This window comes from Dromiciops gliroides, chromosome 3 (assembly GCF_019393635.1).
Source record: "Dromiciops gliroides isolate mDroGli1 chromosome 3, mDroGli1.pri, whole genome shotgun sequence".
Classification (NCBI taxonomy): domain Eukaryota; kingdom Metazoa; phylum Chordata; class Mammalia; order Microbiotheria; family Microbiotheriidae; genus Dromiciops; species Dromiciops gliroides.
In genome coordinates this window covers 534895378-534912159 of record NC_057863.1, presented here as the reverse complement: position 1 = coordinate 534912159, position 16782 = coordinate 534895378, and positions in this window count along the sequence as shown.

The following is a 16782-nucleotide window of genomic DNA, read 5'->3' as shown; positions in this document are numbered from 1 at the left end:
ACTAGCCCTTATCAGATACATTCTACCAATGACCAAGAACCCATCATTCCTTTATTATAAGCCATGTCCAGAAGTCCTAATTCTGTTCTCAAGGCACCATCATTTTGACTAGCTGTTTCCTCCCCAAATATATCATTCTCTTTTAGATTTTCTCCTTCACCTGGCAGTAGCTATGAAAACACCTTTTTGTCTCCACTATGGTCTTTAGTTTTTTACCCAGTACTTCATAATCTGCTGCAACATTTTCTAGGTCCTTCCTAGCTGTAACATAGATTTACAAAAGAATCACCAGGTGTGATTGGTTGTTATTAGGCTTCACAGCTCTCAGGAGGCCATTTGTCATGTCCAAAGGGTATGTTCAAGGAGGACAGAATCTCTCTGATATTGATAATATCAAATAGATATCTAGCTTGAGAAAGGACCTCATGGTCCTCTATCTTATCTTGCCAGGCGATCTTTGGAATCTTCCTAAGACAATTAAAATGAAAGCAATTCAGGTTTTTGGCATGGTGCTGGTATATTGTCCAGGTTTCACAGGCATACAACATGATGTCCCCAAAACAGCTCTATAGACCTTCAGTTTGGTAAGCAGTCTTCTCTCCAACACTTTCCTTCAGAGCCTCCCAAACCCTGACTAGCTCTGGCAATGAACGTGTCAACCTCATCATCTAGGTGTACATCCCTGGGAAGTATACTCCCAAGGTAAGTGAACTTATCCACAGCATTCAAAATTTCTCCACTTGCTATAACCAATGTGTGGATGGTGTGGTGCTGGCTGGTAGAGCACCTGTGTTTTCTTGGTGTTGTTAGGCCAAAATTAGCACAAGCAGCAGAAAATTGATCCATGATTCATTGCATCTCAGTTTCAGAGGCTGCATCGAGTGCACAGTCATCTGTAGAAGGATCCCAAATATAGCATTCCCTATAGGTCACTGACCAATTCTCCATTCCCTCAATTATTGCTTGAAAGAAGATTCTTAGTCCTTTTCTTCTTGCTGATAGCTCTCATAGCTAACTCAGGGTTTCCTTTCCATTTCCACTTAGTACATTGTGGGCTTTTTTTTGGTGAGGCAATGAGGGTTAAGTGACTTGCCCAGGGTCACACAGCTAGTGGATTTGAACTCAAGTCCTCCTGACTCCAGGACTGGTGCTCTATCCACTGCACTACCTAGCTGCCCCTTTAGGGTTTCTTTTATTTCATTTATTTGTGATTGGCTTCTTACTTTTTCTATAATAAAACAATTGTTATCTGCTCAGTTGCTTTTAACTGACAGTGTGCACATTCTAGCCATTGTTGTTCAGTTGTGTCCAACTTTTGGTGACCTCATGGGCCATACTGTCCATGGAGTTTTCTTGGCAGAGATTTTTGAATGGTTTGTCATTTCTTTTCTAATGAATTCTATCCGTACCCTACTTCAAATGGAAGCTACTCTATAAGAAGAGATACAACTATATAACAATTAAATTACTAACGTTTTATCTCCATGACTGAGCTTCAGGTGTCCTCTCAGACTTCTCTGGCTGCTTGGTTCATGGCTCATATTTCCTGACTTCATTTTTTGTCTACTACACCTTTGGTGCTAAAGTCAAATAGATAATGTGCCAATCAACTGGCCAATAAGGATCCCTGTGGGCTGCATTCTGACCTTGAAAACCACTTGTTAACATTAGCTATGATCTATTGTATTTTTGGTTGTTAAATATTTCTTAATCACATCTTAATCTGTTTCAGGCTAACCGAGAGTATTGTGGGCCCTCAGATCAATGTTCAACAACACACAATACCCCACAATGGGGGTTGACAGCTATTCTATGAAAACAGTAAACACAATTTTGACTGAGCAAAGGTGAGCATATCACTGTATAATGATGCATTCTAGAATACCATTGTTTATATGTGTGCTCTTGTCTTATCTGCCCTTATCCTTACCCACTAGAATGTAAGCACCTTGATAATATGCACTTTTTTATTCATTTTGTAACCCCCACAAAGTACAATTCATTCCTTATATATGGTAAGTGACTAAAAAGAAGTCTAAGGAAATATAACACAACAAAATTAGCTGTTCGACATTTAATGACATGTGTAATCTTTATTGTGCTTCATCACCTTAATTACACAAATAATAAGTAATTGATACAGATTCATTTCTCTTTAACAGAAGCACAGAATTTCACAGTTGGAAGAGACCTCAATGACCATCTAGTTCAATCCATACACAAAAGGAATCCTCACTATAATATAACCAACAAATGGTCACCTAGAGGGAAAAAATCAATCATTTATTTGAGGACATTCCATTTCACTTTGGGGGGGGCAGATTGTTGGTACAGTGGATAGTGTTAAGGGGATCCCCAGAACTTGTCTTTTTGAGTTGCCATATTTTTCAAAAATACTGGACTCAGAGCATGAAGGAGGCTCTGAATGTGTCAAGGATGAAGCTCCCCCTGAGATGATATAATTTTTTATTGTATACCAAGCTGGACTACCTGTGTGTCCTTGGGAGACAAGACAGGTACCAGCCATCTGTACCAGCCTGGGATACTGCTTGTGTAACTGGCATCTTCTGCAGATAAGGGGATCCTCATATCTTCATAGTTTAACAGTTCCCAAGGGAGAAGAATGTGCCTTTTGCCATAGCCCTGCTCCTCCCTGTGGTCAGTGGTTTAGCTATCCTATGCCTTAATGGACTGTTCCCCCTCTCATGCTATGCCCCTTCCTGGTATCCCCTTGCCCCTTTGTCCTAATATTATAAAAAGTATAAACTTCTGTAAAAACTTTGAGCCCATTGGGTTATCAGGCATGTTCATTTTTCTTGTAACAAATCTGGTTTTCACATAAGTCTCATGACATTATGACTGCTTGGAGTCAAAATCAGTAGGAAGATTTTCCTTACATCAAGCATCAGTTTGCCTCTTTGCAGCTTCCAACCATTGTACCTTATTCTGCCTTCTCAGGTCAAAAAGAACAAAAGCAATCCCTCCTACACATAATAACTCTTTTAATATTTGAAGAAAACTCTAATCCCTCTGAGCCTTCTCTTCTCCAGGCCTCACATTCTCAGTTCCTTCATCTGATCCTCATTTAAGAATTCCTTCATTCAACAAACCTTTACCAAACTCAATTTTCAAAAAACAGCAAGAATTTTTGGAAGTACTTACTCTGTGCTAGACTCTGGGAAGAAAAAACTGAAATTAAATCAGTTCCTATCAATCAATTAATGAATCAACATATTAAGTACCCCACTGTGTGCCATCCTCAAAGACCTTATATTTGATTGAATTTTATTCAACATCTATTATAAACAAAGTAGAATACTACAGGAGCTAATTAGTGGCAAATTAGTATGCTCTTCTAGTATCATCTAGGAAAAGGAAAAGAAAAATAGAGCAAGAAGATGGCTTTTTTAAAATCATAAAAGTATTTTATTATTTTCTAGTTACATGTAGAGATAGTTTTCAACCATTTGTTTTTATAAGATTTCTAGTTATAAATTTTTCTCCCTCCCTCCCCTCTCCTCAACACAGCAAGCAATCTGATATAGGTTATATATGTATAATCACATTAAACATATTTCTGCATTAGTCATGCTGTGAAAGAAGAATCAGAACAAAAGAGAAAAACCTCAAAAACAGAAATCAAAAAAAGCAGAAACAATATGGTTCAATCTGTATCTAGATTCCACAGTTCTTTTTTTTCTACATTTGGAGAGCATTTTCCATCACGAGTCCTTTGGAATTACCTTAGACCATTGTATTGCTGAGAAGAGTCAAGTCTGTCACAGTTGATCAACACACAATGTTGTTGATACTGTGTACAATATTCTCCTGGTTCGGCTCATCTTAGTCAGCATTAGTTCATGTAAGTCCTTGAAATCTGCCTGCTCATTGTTTCTTACAGCACAATAGTATTCCATTACATTCATATACCACAACTTGTTCAGTTATTCCCCAACTGAAATGCATCCCCTCAATTTCCAATTTCTTGCCACCACAAAAAGAGCAACTATAAATATTTTTGCGCATATAGGTCTTTTCCCCTTTTTTATGATCTCTTTAGGATAAAGACCTAATAGTGGTATTGCTGAGCCAAAGGGTATGCACAGATTTATAGCTCTTTGGGCATAGTTACAAATTGCTCTCAGAATGGTTGGATCAGTCACAGCTCCACCAACAATGCATTAGTGTTCCAATTTTTCCACAGCTTCTCCAACATTTATTATTTTCCTTTTTTGTCATATTATCAAATCTGATGGGTGTCAGGTTGGATCTCAGAGTTGTTTTAATTTGCATTTCTCTAATTGATAGTGGTTTAGAGCATTTTTTCCTTATGGCAATAGATAGCTTTGATTTCTTCATCAGAAAACTACCTGTTCATATCCTTTGACTATTTCTCAATTGGGGAATGACTTGCATTCTTATAAATTTTAGTTCCCAATATATTTTATAAATGAGGCCTTTATCAGAAATACTGGCTGCAAAAATTATTTCCCAGCTTTCTGTCTCCCTTCTAATTTTGGTTCCATTGCTTCTGTTTGATTACATTAAATTAAAAAGGTTTTGTACTTGGGTCAGCTAGATGGCGCAGTGGATAGAGCACTGGCCCTGGATTCAGGAGTACCTGAGTTCAAATCCGGCCTCATACACTTAACACTTATTAGCTGTGTGACCCTGGGCAAGTCACTTAACCCCAATTGCCTTACTAAAAAACAAAACAAAAAAGGTTTTGTACAAAGTCATCTATTTTGCATTTCATAATATTGTCTATCTGTTGTTTGGTCATAATCTGTTCTCCTTTCCATAAATCTGAGAGGTAAATTATTCCTTCTTCTCCTAACTTACCTGTGGTATCACCTTTTATGTCTAAATAATTTACCCATTTTGACCTAATTTTTCGTATTATGGTATAAGATGTTGGTCTATGCCTAGTTTCTGTCATACTATTTTCCAGTTTTCCTAGCAGTTTTTGTCAAATACAGAGTTCCTATCCCATGTGTAATTTAAGATTCTAAATGTGGATTCTAATCTGTTCCCCCAGTTTGGGGGAAACTGACTAAAAATCACTGATAAAACGAGTTTAGGTTTTTAAGGGTTTATTGGAAAATAGAAAGAAAAAGATTGAGAACAGAATTCTAACAGCCTGGCATTCCTATCTTTCCTCAAATTTCCTGTGAAGTCCTCTGCCGCCACCACATCAAGGTCAAGAAGCCCAAAAGGCCCAGCGCTCTCTGCGCAGGCTCCCCTTTCCTCCTTCCGGTCTCCTCCCAGACCATAGGAGGCTCCTCAAGTTGATTGGCTGGTAGCCTTGATAGACAGCACCCATGAGCAAACGTCATTTCCTGACGCCAAGGAAAAGCCACCAATGCCTCTGAGGCATTTTCCTCATGGTGGAGCTTTCCCACAGCAAGTCTCCAGTAGGTGGCGTCATTCCAATCATTACACCCAGAAGCTGGAGTCTTTGGGTTTATCAAACAGTACCCTACTAAAGTCATTTATTACTGTGTCTCCTGTGCCTAACCTATTCCATTGATCCACCACTCTATTTCTTAGCCAGTACCAAATAGTTTTGATGACTGCTGCTTTATAGTAAAGCTTCAGGTTTGGTACAGCTAGCCCACCTAGCAAGAAGAGGTATTGCAGCCTCTCCAAAGATACCTGGACCTATAACCTAAAGATATCCAGGATAATAGACCTGTCTAGCTCTCCAGAGGGAAGAGCCTATAGACTTGCAGTTTCAGGGATCTGTGCCACAATCTTTCTTTTCTCCTCTGTCTTTTCAATACTTCCTCTAGCCCTTTTCCCTGACCCAGAGAGAAGTGAGCCATTAATCTCCATCTTCCCCCTCCCATCCCCCCAGCTGCCTAAGTAGATTCTGAGTCCTGGGCATCTCAGGCTCTAATTCCATCCTAGAGTTAATCCCAACCTCTGCCTCTTACCACAGGTTGACTCCCTTATCTATTCCCTATCCCTGACCTATGTTCCTACCCTCAGACCCCCAAATGCTTTCATTCTCTTATTGTCTGTTCTCTACATATCTACTTTTATTAAATTGACTGATAGTAATGATGCCAGCTCAACTTTATATGGGGTATCCCAAAAGTCTTAGTGAAGTTTAGGTTATTAAAGCTTATTAAATTTTAATAAGACTTTTGGGACACCCTGTAGAGCATGTTAAGGTTTATTAAGTACTTCCCTTGGAAATTGGTAAATATAAAAACAATTAAGGATGAAAATCACTTCATGAGACCAGAGATCTGGAGCTGGAAGAGACAATTGAGGTCACCTAGTTCCTCACTTTATAGAAGGGAACCAAGGCCCAAGGAAATTTAAATTTTGAACCCAAATCCTCTGACGTCAGAGCTGGTCTTCTTTCCTCTGTTCCTTACTGCCTCCCAAACTTTTTGGATCCCCAAATCTAACTCATTAGCTGTCCTTCTTAATTTTTATGTGAAAATGTGGTTTTGCTTATAGTCATATTGCTATGAGATGTCAGAGCCAATCTTTTAACTCCAAATCCAGTATTATCAACCAATATTTATTGAGTATTTTATGTGCAAGTATTAGCATCATGCTAGATACCCAAGGGCTCATAGAGATAAATTATATAGCTCCTCCTCTATCAGAGTTTCTAATATTGTTGGGAGAACTCAGCATAAACTCATGGAACATCTTCATTTAGCAAGACAGATCCAGGGAGTGATGAGACATTGGTTAGAGTCATATCTGAAGGGTGAAGTGTGCCCCATGAATGTATCTACATAGGAGGCATAGACATTTGAGACTGATTTCACATTGCCTCACCTTAGTTCCTTGGGTACCTCATCCCATCTCTTGCCTCCATGTCTTTGCACAGTCAGCCTCCCTTGCCTGAAATGCTCTCTCCTCTCATCCATAGCTTAGAATCACTAGCTTCCTTCCAGACTCAGATAAAGAGGCACCTCCTACATAAGACTTTTCCTTATCTCCCCGTTTGTTAGTCCTCCCCACACACCTAAAGGATTTTGTACTTATTTTGCATATATTTTGCATTTATTTGCCAGTGTATGCTCTTTTCCCATAATAGAATGTGAATTCCTTGAGGATGAGATTGGGGTTTTTTCTTTGTTTGTTTTAAACTTCAGTTCTTATCATAAGTGCTTTGTTGAATAGAATTGAATCTAATTCATGCAAACTTCATTGGGTTAAACAAGTTGACTATGGAGGATGATATAGAAAAAGTCTTAAGGGAAAATCATCATTACCTAATAACCTTGGCCAAAAATTGTTGGGACTGTGCTGGGCAGGGAGGGTCCACAGCTGACCACACTGCTAATGCCCATTTGAAACCCTTGCTCTAAAGTTCCTTTGTGTAGATATGAAGTCCTGGTCAGCAGAGCTCTGTGTCCATGCAGGATAATGGACTGCAAGACTGTACAACTGCAGCGCTCCTCCAATTACCACTCTCTTAGGAAAAGGGATTGGAAAGAACTCCCCACCCCCTACCATACAATGGGAAATGCTTCAGCTAATTTACCTGATGATCCATTTATGATACTTGCTCACTGATCCTCTTTCACAGTCCTCTTTTAACTGGCTGTCTGTTCAGAGAGACTGGTCTCCAACAAACTAACTTTATTTCATTATGGTTTATTATTGTATTTTGTTCAGGGAGTGTGTGCAAATGAGAAAGCAGTCTGCAAAGCTCCCTCATCTTGGGAGTAATTACTGCCTCAGTGCCTGGAAAGAAAGAAAAACAAATAGTAATCTTTGCTAATTGAAACAGTAAAATATGTGCAGCTCCAAACTATTCTGTGCAAAATCTTAAGAGGAAAAAAAAATGGAGCTCTGGCCCTCCCCACCCCCTAAACCATGGATTATAAATTTGCCATGATGCTCACTCCCTTTCTTGCCTGCTCATCTATCTTCTACAGCACTTGGGTGTACATTTGCATGTGTGTTTGAAGATCATGGTACTGGTATTAATTATTTTTAAGATTTTGGGGAGAATTGTTCTATAATTAAATCCATTTCCCATGGGAAACTTTACATCACTTGATTTCGTTTCCTTTGCTCCTTTTGCAAAATGAGATGTGAAAGGAAAGTACTTCCTTTGTTCTGAAATGCTCTACTTTCACTTTTTTTTCCTTCCCTCAACTTTTTAAACCTTAGGGAAGATTCCAAAGTGGAGCTGAGCTCAGGGTGGTTCTTTTTATTTGTTGGGTCATTCTTTTCTCTCTTCTCATCTCTCTCTGTCACTCTGTCTCTGTCTCTGTCTGTGTGTGTGTGTGTGTCTCTCTCTGTGTGTCTGTCTCTCTCTGTGTCTCTATCCCTCTCTCTTCATCTGTGTGTGTGTCTCTCTGCCTCTGTCTCTCTGTCTGTCTGTCTCTGTCTCTGTCTCTGTCTTTCTGTCTCTCTCTGTCTCTCTGTGTCTCTCTGTCTCTGTCTCTCTCCACCTCTCTGTCTCTTTGTCTCTCTGTCTCTCTCTCTCTCTCTGTTTCTCTCTGTCTCTCTCTGTCATTCTCTGAAGGTCCTAACCCCATTCCCTTCAGATCCAGTCCAGATCCATAAGACATAACCAACTGACAGTCATATTTGTGTGCTTTGGAAAGGGCAATAGAAATAGCCAATTGGTATGGAAGTGATCAGATCACCACAGAAAACATTTTACTTCTATTGTTAAGAAATCCAGCTCATTGTTTGTTTAGTTTGGAGCCAGAATATCTTAGGGAAGGAAAGGGCACTAAAACTTAGAGAATATTGACTGAACCTACAATCCAGAGTGTAGAAATGACTGAGTTGAGCACCTGGTTAGCAAGAATAATTAGGTGTTACCTGTGGTTGAAGCACGGAGAAGATGCTCCAAGGCTAGCCTTGTCTAGATGCCCCTCCAGTCCACCCCCACCACCTCAAAGAGTGACTTTCCTAGAATTATAGTCTAGAATCTCTGCCTTTCCTCCTTCCCCACTACTGGACAGGGCCCTCTGTCTTCTACCTCTACCCATTCAACTGAAAAGGGTAAGTTTGTCTAAAAATGTTGATTTGAGGACCTGTCTCATGTTGTTTAACTCAAACATCAAAAGCTATAACTAATTCCTAGTTATGGCTCTTATTTGAATATTTCAATTTCCCCAGTAACTGAATGTGATCTACTCTGTGATTTGTTTATTGATGCATAAGTGAAGAAAAATAATCAGCTACATATTAGAAAACCTAGTGGATAAAGGTACAAAATTGTCATGTCAGACCCATTGTCCATTCTATTCAGTATTTTCTCTGAAAGTAGGACCAAGGGGCATGCTATTGTAGTGCTGGACTATCTTATCTGATGTCAAGTCCAAAAGGTTAGGAACATACTTTTCAGACATTCTCATTTTTTTTTTTTGCATGGCAATGAGGGTTAAATGGCTTGCCCAGGGTCACACAGATAGTGAGTGTCAAGTGTCTGAGTCCGGATTTGAACTCAGGTCCTCCTGAATCCAGGGCCAGTGCTTTATCCATTGTGCCACCTAGCTGTCCCCCATTCCCATTTTTTTTATTATGGATCTATCAGCCAAAATTTTATATAAGCCTTTGAGGTTAAACATAATGCCTTGCACATTTTTAGTATTGTTCAGTCATTTCAGGCATGTATAACTCTTTGTGAAAATCTCTTTCAGGATTCTCTTGGCAATTCTTTACCATCTGCCATTACCAAAGCAATTTCTTACCATGTCCTTCTCCAGCTCATTTAAGAGATGAGGAAACTGAGGCAAACAGGGTTAAGTGACTTGGCCAGTGTCACAAAGCTAATAAGAGTCCAAGGCTGGATTTACACTCAGGTCTTCCTGACTCCAGCCCCAGTGTCCTATTCACTGTGCCAACTAGCTGCCCCTAGCCTTGTACATAAGATCTTAACAAATATTTGTTAAAAATAAAACTTTTACAGCCAAATAGTTATAATGCCAATGGCAGGAAAGAATTAGTAAAGTCATGAATTAGAGTCCTGTTTATGATCAACTTCAATTATTTGTTTGTTTGAACCACCTTCTGTCTTACAGAGAAGTAATTCCTACTTTCAATAAATAGGGCGTCCTTGAATTTCCTTGAGTATGTAACATTTCATATATCCTTCATTTCATAGTAGGTACCAGGGGCAGCTAGGTGGCGAAGTGGATGAAGCACCAGCCCTGGATTCAGGAGGACCTGAGTTCAAATCCGGACTCAGACACTTGACACTTACTAGCTGTGTGACCCTGGGCAAGTCACTTAACCCTCATTGTCCTGCTAAAAAACAAAACAAAACAAAACATAGTAGGTACCAACACTCAGGTGATATTTTCTAATCCTGTCGTGGAAAATTGATACATAGGGTCTTACTTCAGGGACTGTTTCAGTTTTTGTCTTTGCATCTTCAATTACATAGCATCATACTTGGCACTTGGTAGGTACTTAATAAATGCAAGTCGAATTGAATTGAATTGAATTCTGGGTGGATTTCTTTCAGATGTTTATGCTCTCCTGTCCTTTATTTCTGAAGTCAGTCTTTTATTAGAAATAGGAATTGTTGTCTACACAGGTGATTTCTCTGGTGTAGACATCACCCAGATGTGGAACTTCCCTAGTGGGACTTCCTAGAGTTTTAGAGAGTTGCCTAGAGCAGTGAGAAGGTTAAATGACTTTACTGACAGCCACAGGACCAGTATGTGTCAGAAGAGAGACTTGAACGCAGGGCTTACTATCTCCACATCCGGCTTTCTTTCTGATGGAATAGCATATTTGGATTCTAGATGGAGCCACAGAAGAGAATTATTAGAAGAGAAAAAGAGGCTGGGGGAGTGGCGGCAGTTTGGCCTTCAGAGTGTAGCTGAATATTGGATTTTTGCTGGCAGAGTTTGAGAAAGAGACTCCGATATTTCCATATTTTGAGAAATCTGGGTCCTGGGCTATTACCACGGAACACACCCCAGCTTTGATCTGGGTCCCAGGAGTCCAATAAGCAGAAGTCAACAATGTCCCAATCCTGGGCTCTTGGGAATGGTCCATTTTTGCAGACCTCTCCCCAGATGGGAGAGACTGAGGATGGATTTTTTTTTTCCCCCTTGGTGGTGTTTGTAGTGTCACTTACCATTTATCATGGCCTGTCAGACAAGCCATTATAACATTTGCTTAAGTATTTAAGTGGCGTTTGTTCTCTCCTTTAAGCCAGTGGTAGCTGAGCCTTAATTAAAGCATATTTGCATACATTAATAGCACCAGGCTTCTCTACATTTTTGACTGTACTTTTGCATTCAAAACATGACATTTCAATAACAATAGTTGTCAGTGCTGGGGTCCTTATTTATACCACAATTACAGGTCCTGTTAATTACAGCCCAGGCCTGCTTCTCCTGGCTCCTTCTGACAGACCCTGCCAGTGCTTTGCTCAGGCCGCCTCTTCCAATGTCCCAGGGTGTGCATTTCAGCATTTAAAGAGCAGGGAAGCAGTGCACGCAGGTGGGTCCTCTTTATCTCTAGCTCCTTATGAAGTTCTGGGCCCTGGGGAGTTCAGGAGGGGACTTCCCCTGCTTCTTTCACATCAGAGGAGATTGGGGCTGGCAGCTTCTGACTAATATCCCAGCAGTTATAAATGACTGATCTAGTCTATTTAAAGCTAAGAACCACCCTGAGCCCAACTCCAGATCTGAATCTTCCCCGAGGTTTAAAAAGTTGAAGGAAGGAAGGCAAATAATTGTGCTAGGGTCATGGGTAGCTGGGGAGAGTGTGGAATGGAAGGGGGGGTGGGGGGTGTTTCCTAGTCAGATCCAAAATCTGCTTTGTCTTCCTGAAAGCTTCATGGCTGTCCATTGGAACAAAGAATGTCTAATGCCCCCTGTCAATCATGCTTCCTTTTCCCTTCTCTTCTCCAGGCTAAAAAATATCCTTATTTCTTTCACCAATTCCTCTTATGGTATGATTTTTTCAGACCCTTTGTTGTTTCATTTGCCCTCCTCTGAAACCCTTTGTCAATGTCTCTTCAAAAGCAGCACTATTAAGGAAACACAAGACTCTAGAGGTGTACCACCAGCACCTAGCACAGTGCCTGACACATAGTAGGTCCTGAATAAATGTTCAATTATTGAATTGAAGTTGCTCCCACCTTTGTAATCACATAGGACAGAATCCCTTCATTCCATTCACCATAGCAAATGCTCATCTGCAGTTGATTATCATTACAATGCTTCTGTGTGTGTGTGTGTGTTTAAATTAACTTTTGGAAAGATGGTGAACAATTCCCAAACTGGACCGGAAGGGAGTCGTCCTAGCCTTGTCTCCATTCCAATGCCTGCAGAGTTAAGAAGGCCTGGGGCTCTTTCACTGTCTACCTACCTGACTGTGCTCTTGCTTTCCCTATTCCTCAACAGGCTCCACCCCATCCTTCTTCCCTGTGCTTGTGGCTGTGATGCTTAGGAACCAGGGAGACAAATGTCTTGTGGTGTCCTAAAACTGCAGAAACAACTGGGGAGCATGAGACTTTTCCAAAAAGTATCCTCTCTGGCCAGAGGAGCATTTGTGAGAAGGATGGTGACCTGGCCTGCCATTTCCCAAGCATGGAGGCTGGAACAAGTAGCCCCCTCAGCAGACAAGCCCTGTTTGGAGTTCTCAGGTTCATCTCCCAACATGCCTCCCTAAGGTCCAGCTTACAGACATCCTTGACTGGCTAGCTGCTCACAATATTCATGAATTGTCAGTGCCTTCAGAGAGCTTATGCAGAGTTCCTGGGGCTAAGAAAGGTCAGGGAAAGTCAAAATGGGCCAGAATGTAACAGAAGTCACTGGGCGTGGTGGATGGACTTGTTTTGATATACTATTTTTGAGGAGATGAGAAGACCATCTCTCTAATTATGTCTCATAGAAAGCAAAGATTTAGAAGAGCTCCTTGTCTTTTTGGTATGGTGAAGGGTATGTGTATGGGGGTGGGGTACAATTCAGTTAGTAAATAAATTAAAAAGTTGGCAAAATACCTAAACTCAAGAGCTTTTCCAATCTCCTGAGAGTGAGGTTAACATTCTAGAATGGGCCATTAGTTTTAATCCAGTGAACCCAAGAAAGAAAAGCTCTTATCAGTGGGGAGGCATTGAACACATTGTTTTTCCTGCCTAGAGCCCCAATGTCCTAGAGGAGGAAACAAGAGGTCAACCTAGACCCAGAAAACTATAGTTAGAAACTATAGTTTAAGAAGCCACCAAACATTTAGACTAAAATAAGAAAGTTTTCTTTCCTCACTTCTAATTACATTATCCTGCTGTGTTATTTCCCAACTTTTACATTCTCTTTTCCTGTAAAAACAAATCCTAAAAAATGCAACCTAGTAGATTGGAGTGTGTGATATATAGGGTAAGAAAGAAGAAAAAAAAATAATAGATACCAGATTAGGAAAGTCTGACAGCAACAGTAGTAGGGCAGCTAGATACCAAAGTGGATAGAGTACTTGGCCTGGAGTCAGGAAGACTTGAGTTCAAATCTGGCCTCAGACACTTAGTAGCTATGTGACCCTGGAAAAGTCACTTAAGCCTATTTACCTCAGTTTCCTCATCTGCTAAATGAGCTGGAGAAGGAAATGGCAAACCACTCCAGTATCTTTGCCAAAAAAAAGCCTGAATGGAATCACAAGGAGTCGGACACAACTGAACAATAGCAAGAAAAGCAGCAGGAGCAGAAGAAGGTAGCAAAGGTAGTTTGAAATAGGGTATGGCAGATCTCAGACCAAGAAGCCAAAAAGAAACTGGGACCAAGAACGATCAAACAATTATACATAGAGCTGGGGCTCAAGGACCAGGGATGTTCAGTTAATTTTGTGATATGGAAACAAAAAATAAACTAAAAAAAAACCCAAGCAAATAAAGAAAAAAATCACCTAATGTGATTGTAAACTGTCTTGAGAGACAGTGTCTAGAGCAAGGGAAGATTAAGTCCCAGATTAAGTATTCATTTCTGGGGACTCCAGTTTTAGGATGTTGGCAACCTGGAACATGAACAAAAGAAAGTGACCAAAATGGCAAGTGTCGTGGCAAACTATGCCATGTCAAGATCAGTTAAGGAAATAGGAATATGTAACCTTGATAATAAGACACAGGGAACACATGAGATCCATCTTAAAATATGTAAAAAGTGGGGCAGCTAGGTGGCGCGATGGATAAAGGACTGTCCCTAGATTCAGGAGGACCTGAGTTCAAATCTGACCTCAGACACTTGACACTTACTAACTGTGTGACCCTGGGCAAGTCACTTAACACTCATTGCTCCACACAAAACAAAACAAAAAATATGTAAAAAGCAGTCTTATTTTTTTGGAAAAAATAGATCAAGATTTGATTTGTTTTGTGGTAGTTCTGGGTCAAATAAGCAACAATATGAAGGACCAGATATTTTCTCTGATCCCCACAAACTTCTTCAAAAGAGAAATTATGTGTCAAAGGAAAGCAAAACAACAACAATAGAAACCACAATCACAACAACAAAACCATGAACTGAAGCTCACTGACTCAAAGATTACTCAGCACCCCTCCCCCATTTCCTTTGCTACACTAATGACCTCAAGGATCGCATACATGTACTTCCAACAAAATCCAACCCCACACTCTGGTACCCTCTCTCCCTTTCCAGTGGCCTCCATGCTACAGAAGTCATCTTGGGCTGTGACAGAGAGCATGGCTTTAGGAGCAAAACCCTATTGGGGAACACATTCCCATAGCACCAGAGCTGCAAAGCTCTGAACTGCTGGAGCTAGTACAGGACAACTCCATTGTACTAACATGGCAACTCTATGAATTGCTAGTACTGGGCCAGAGAATTAAGGAACAGAGGAAATAGGATGGGACACCAGAATGGAATACCATGTGAAGGTAGTGGGGAAGGGAGGCAGAACATTCCACTAAGCTTGAGAAAAGGAGTATAGCATCAAATAAGGCCAGTTCTGACCACCCAAAAATCACTTGGGGCAGAAACAGTCTGGTGAACTATGAATTGTCCTCTATGGGAGGACACTAAGCTGCTTTGGGATCCAGTCCCCAAAGGAACCACCATCAGATGGGACAGAATCAGAATAGGGGGAAATCATGGGGGAAATGACTGAAATTACCAAAGATCTAAATCTATTAATCAATAAACATTTATTAAGTGCTTACTATGTGTCAGGCACTGTGCTAAACACTGGTGATACAAAAAGAGACAAAAGACAATTCTTGCCCTCAAGGACAGTCACTCTAATGGGAGAAACAACAAACTAATATGTTCAAACAAGCTATATATAGGACAAATAAGAAATAAGTAGCAGAGGGAAGGAATGTGAATTAAGAGGAGTTGAAAAAGACTTCCTGTAGAAGGTGGGACATTAGTTGGGACTTAAAAGAAGCTAGGGAATCCATCAGGCAGAGACTATAGAGAGCATTCTGGGCATTGGAGACAGCCAGATAAAATGCCCAGAGTTGAAAGACTGTATCTTGTTCATGGAAAAAGACAGAAGGCCAGGGTCTATGTATCAAATAGTATGTGGCAAGGAATAAAGTATATGAATACTGAATAGGTAGGAGTGGGCTAGGTTATAAAGGGCTTTAAATGCCTAGCAGGGAATTATGTATTTGATCCTGGAGGCAATAGGGAACCACTGAAGTTTATTGAATGGGGGGGTGACATAGTCACACTTGAACTTTAAGAAAATCACTTTGATGGCTGAATAGAAGGTGAATTGGAAGGAGGAAAGACTTGGGGCAGGCAGACACATCAGCAGGGTATTATGACAGTCTAGCTATGAGGTAATGAGGAGCTGCACTAGAGTGGTGACAGTGTCAGAGGAAAGAAGGGGGCATATTTAAGAGATGTTGCAAAGGTGAAATCAACAAACCTTGGCAACAGATTGGATATCAGTGGCAAGAATAAGGAGCTGAGGATTACTCCTAGGTTGTGAGCCTAGGGGAGTAGGAAGATGGTGTTGCTCTCTATATTATTAGGAAGGTAGGGTGGGTGTGGTTTAAGAGCTAAGATAATGAGTTGTTTTGGGACACATTGAGTTAAGATGTCTACTAGACATCCAGTTTGAGATGTTTGAGAGGCAGATGGAGATGTGAGATTGGAAGCTAGCAGACAGTTTGGGTCAGGATAGGTGGATTTGAGAATCAATGGCATAGTTATGGTTATTAAATCCATAGGAACACTTTCACAAAGTGAAGTAATATAGAGAGAAAAGAGAAGAGGGCCCAGGACAGAACCCTGCGGGACACCTACAGTTAGACGGTGTTATCTGGATGAGGATCCAAAAACTGAAACTAAACAGAAGCAGCCTCTGACAAGAGGAGAACCAGGAGAGAGTTGGTGTCTCAAAAGCCTAAGCAGAAGAGAATATCAAGGAGGAGAAAGTGATCAACAGTGTCAAAGGCTGAAAAGAGGTCAAGGAGAATGAGGATTGAAAAAAGGCCACTAGATTTGGCAACAAAGAGATAACAGGTAGCTTTGAAGAGAGCAGTTTCGATGGAATAATAAAAATAGATGTAGAAATGCAAAAGGTTAAGAAAAAAGTAAGAGGAAAGTGGAGACTCCTACTATAGAAGCCCTTCTGAGGAGTTTAGTCACAAAGGGCAGAAGACCTATAGGACAATAGTTATCAGGGATGGAAAGATCAAGTAAGGGTGTTTTTCACTATGGGAAATATATGAGCATGTTTGTAGGCAGTAGGAAATAAGACACTAGACAGAAAGAGATCGAAAAGATATGATATGGAACACTAATCCACCGATGGTGGAGTTGTAATCTAATCCAATCATTCTAGAGAGCAATTTGGAATGATGACCAA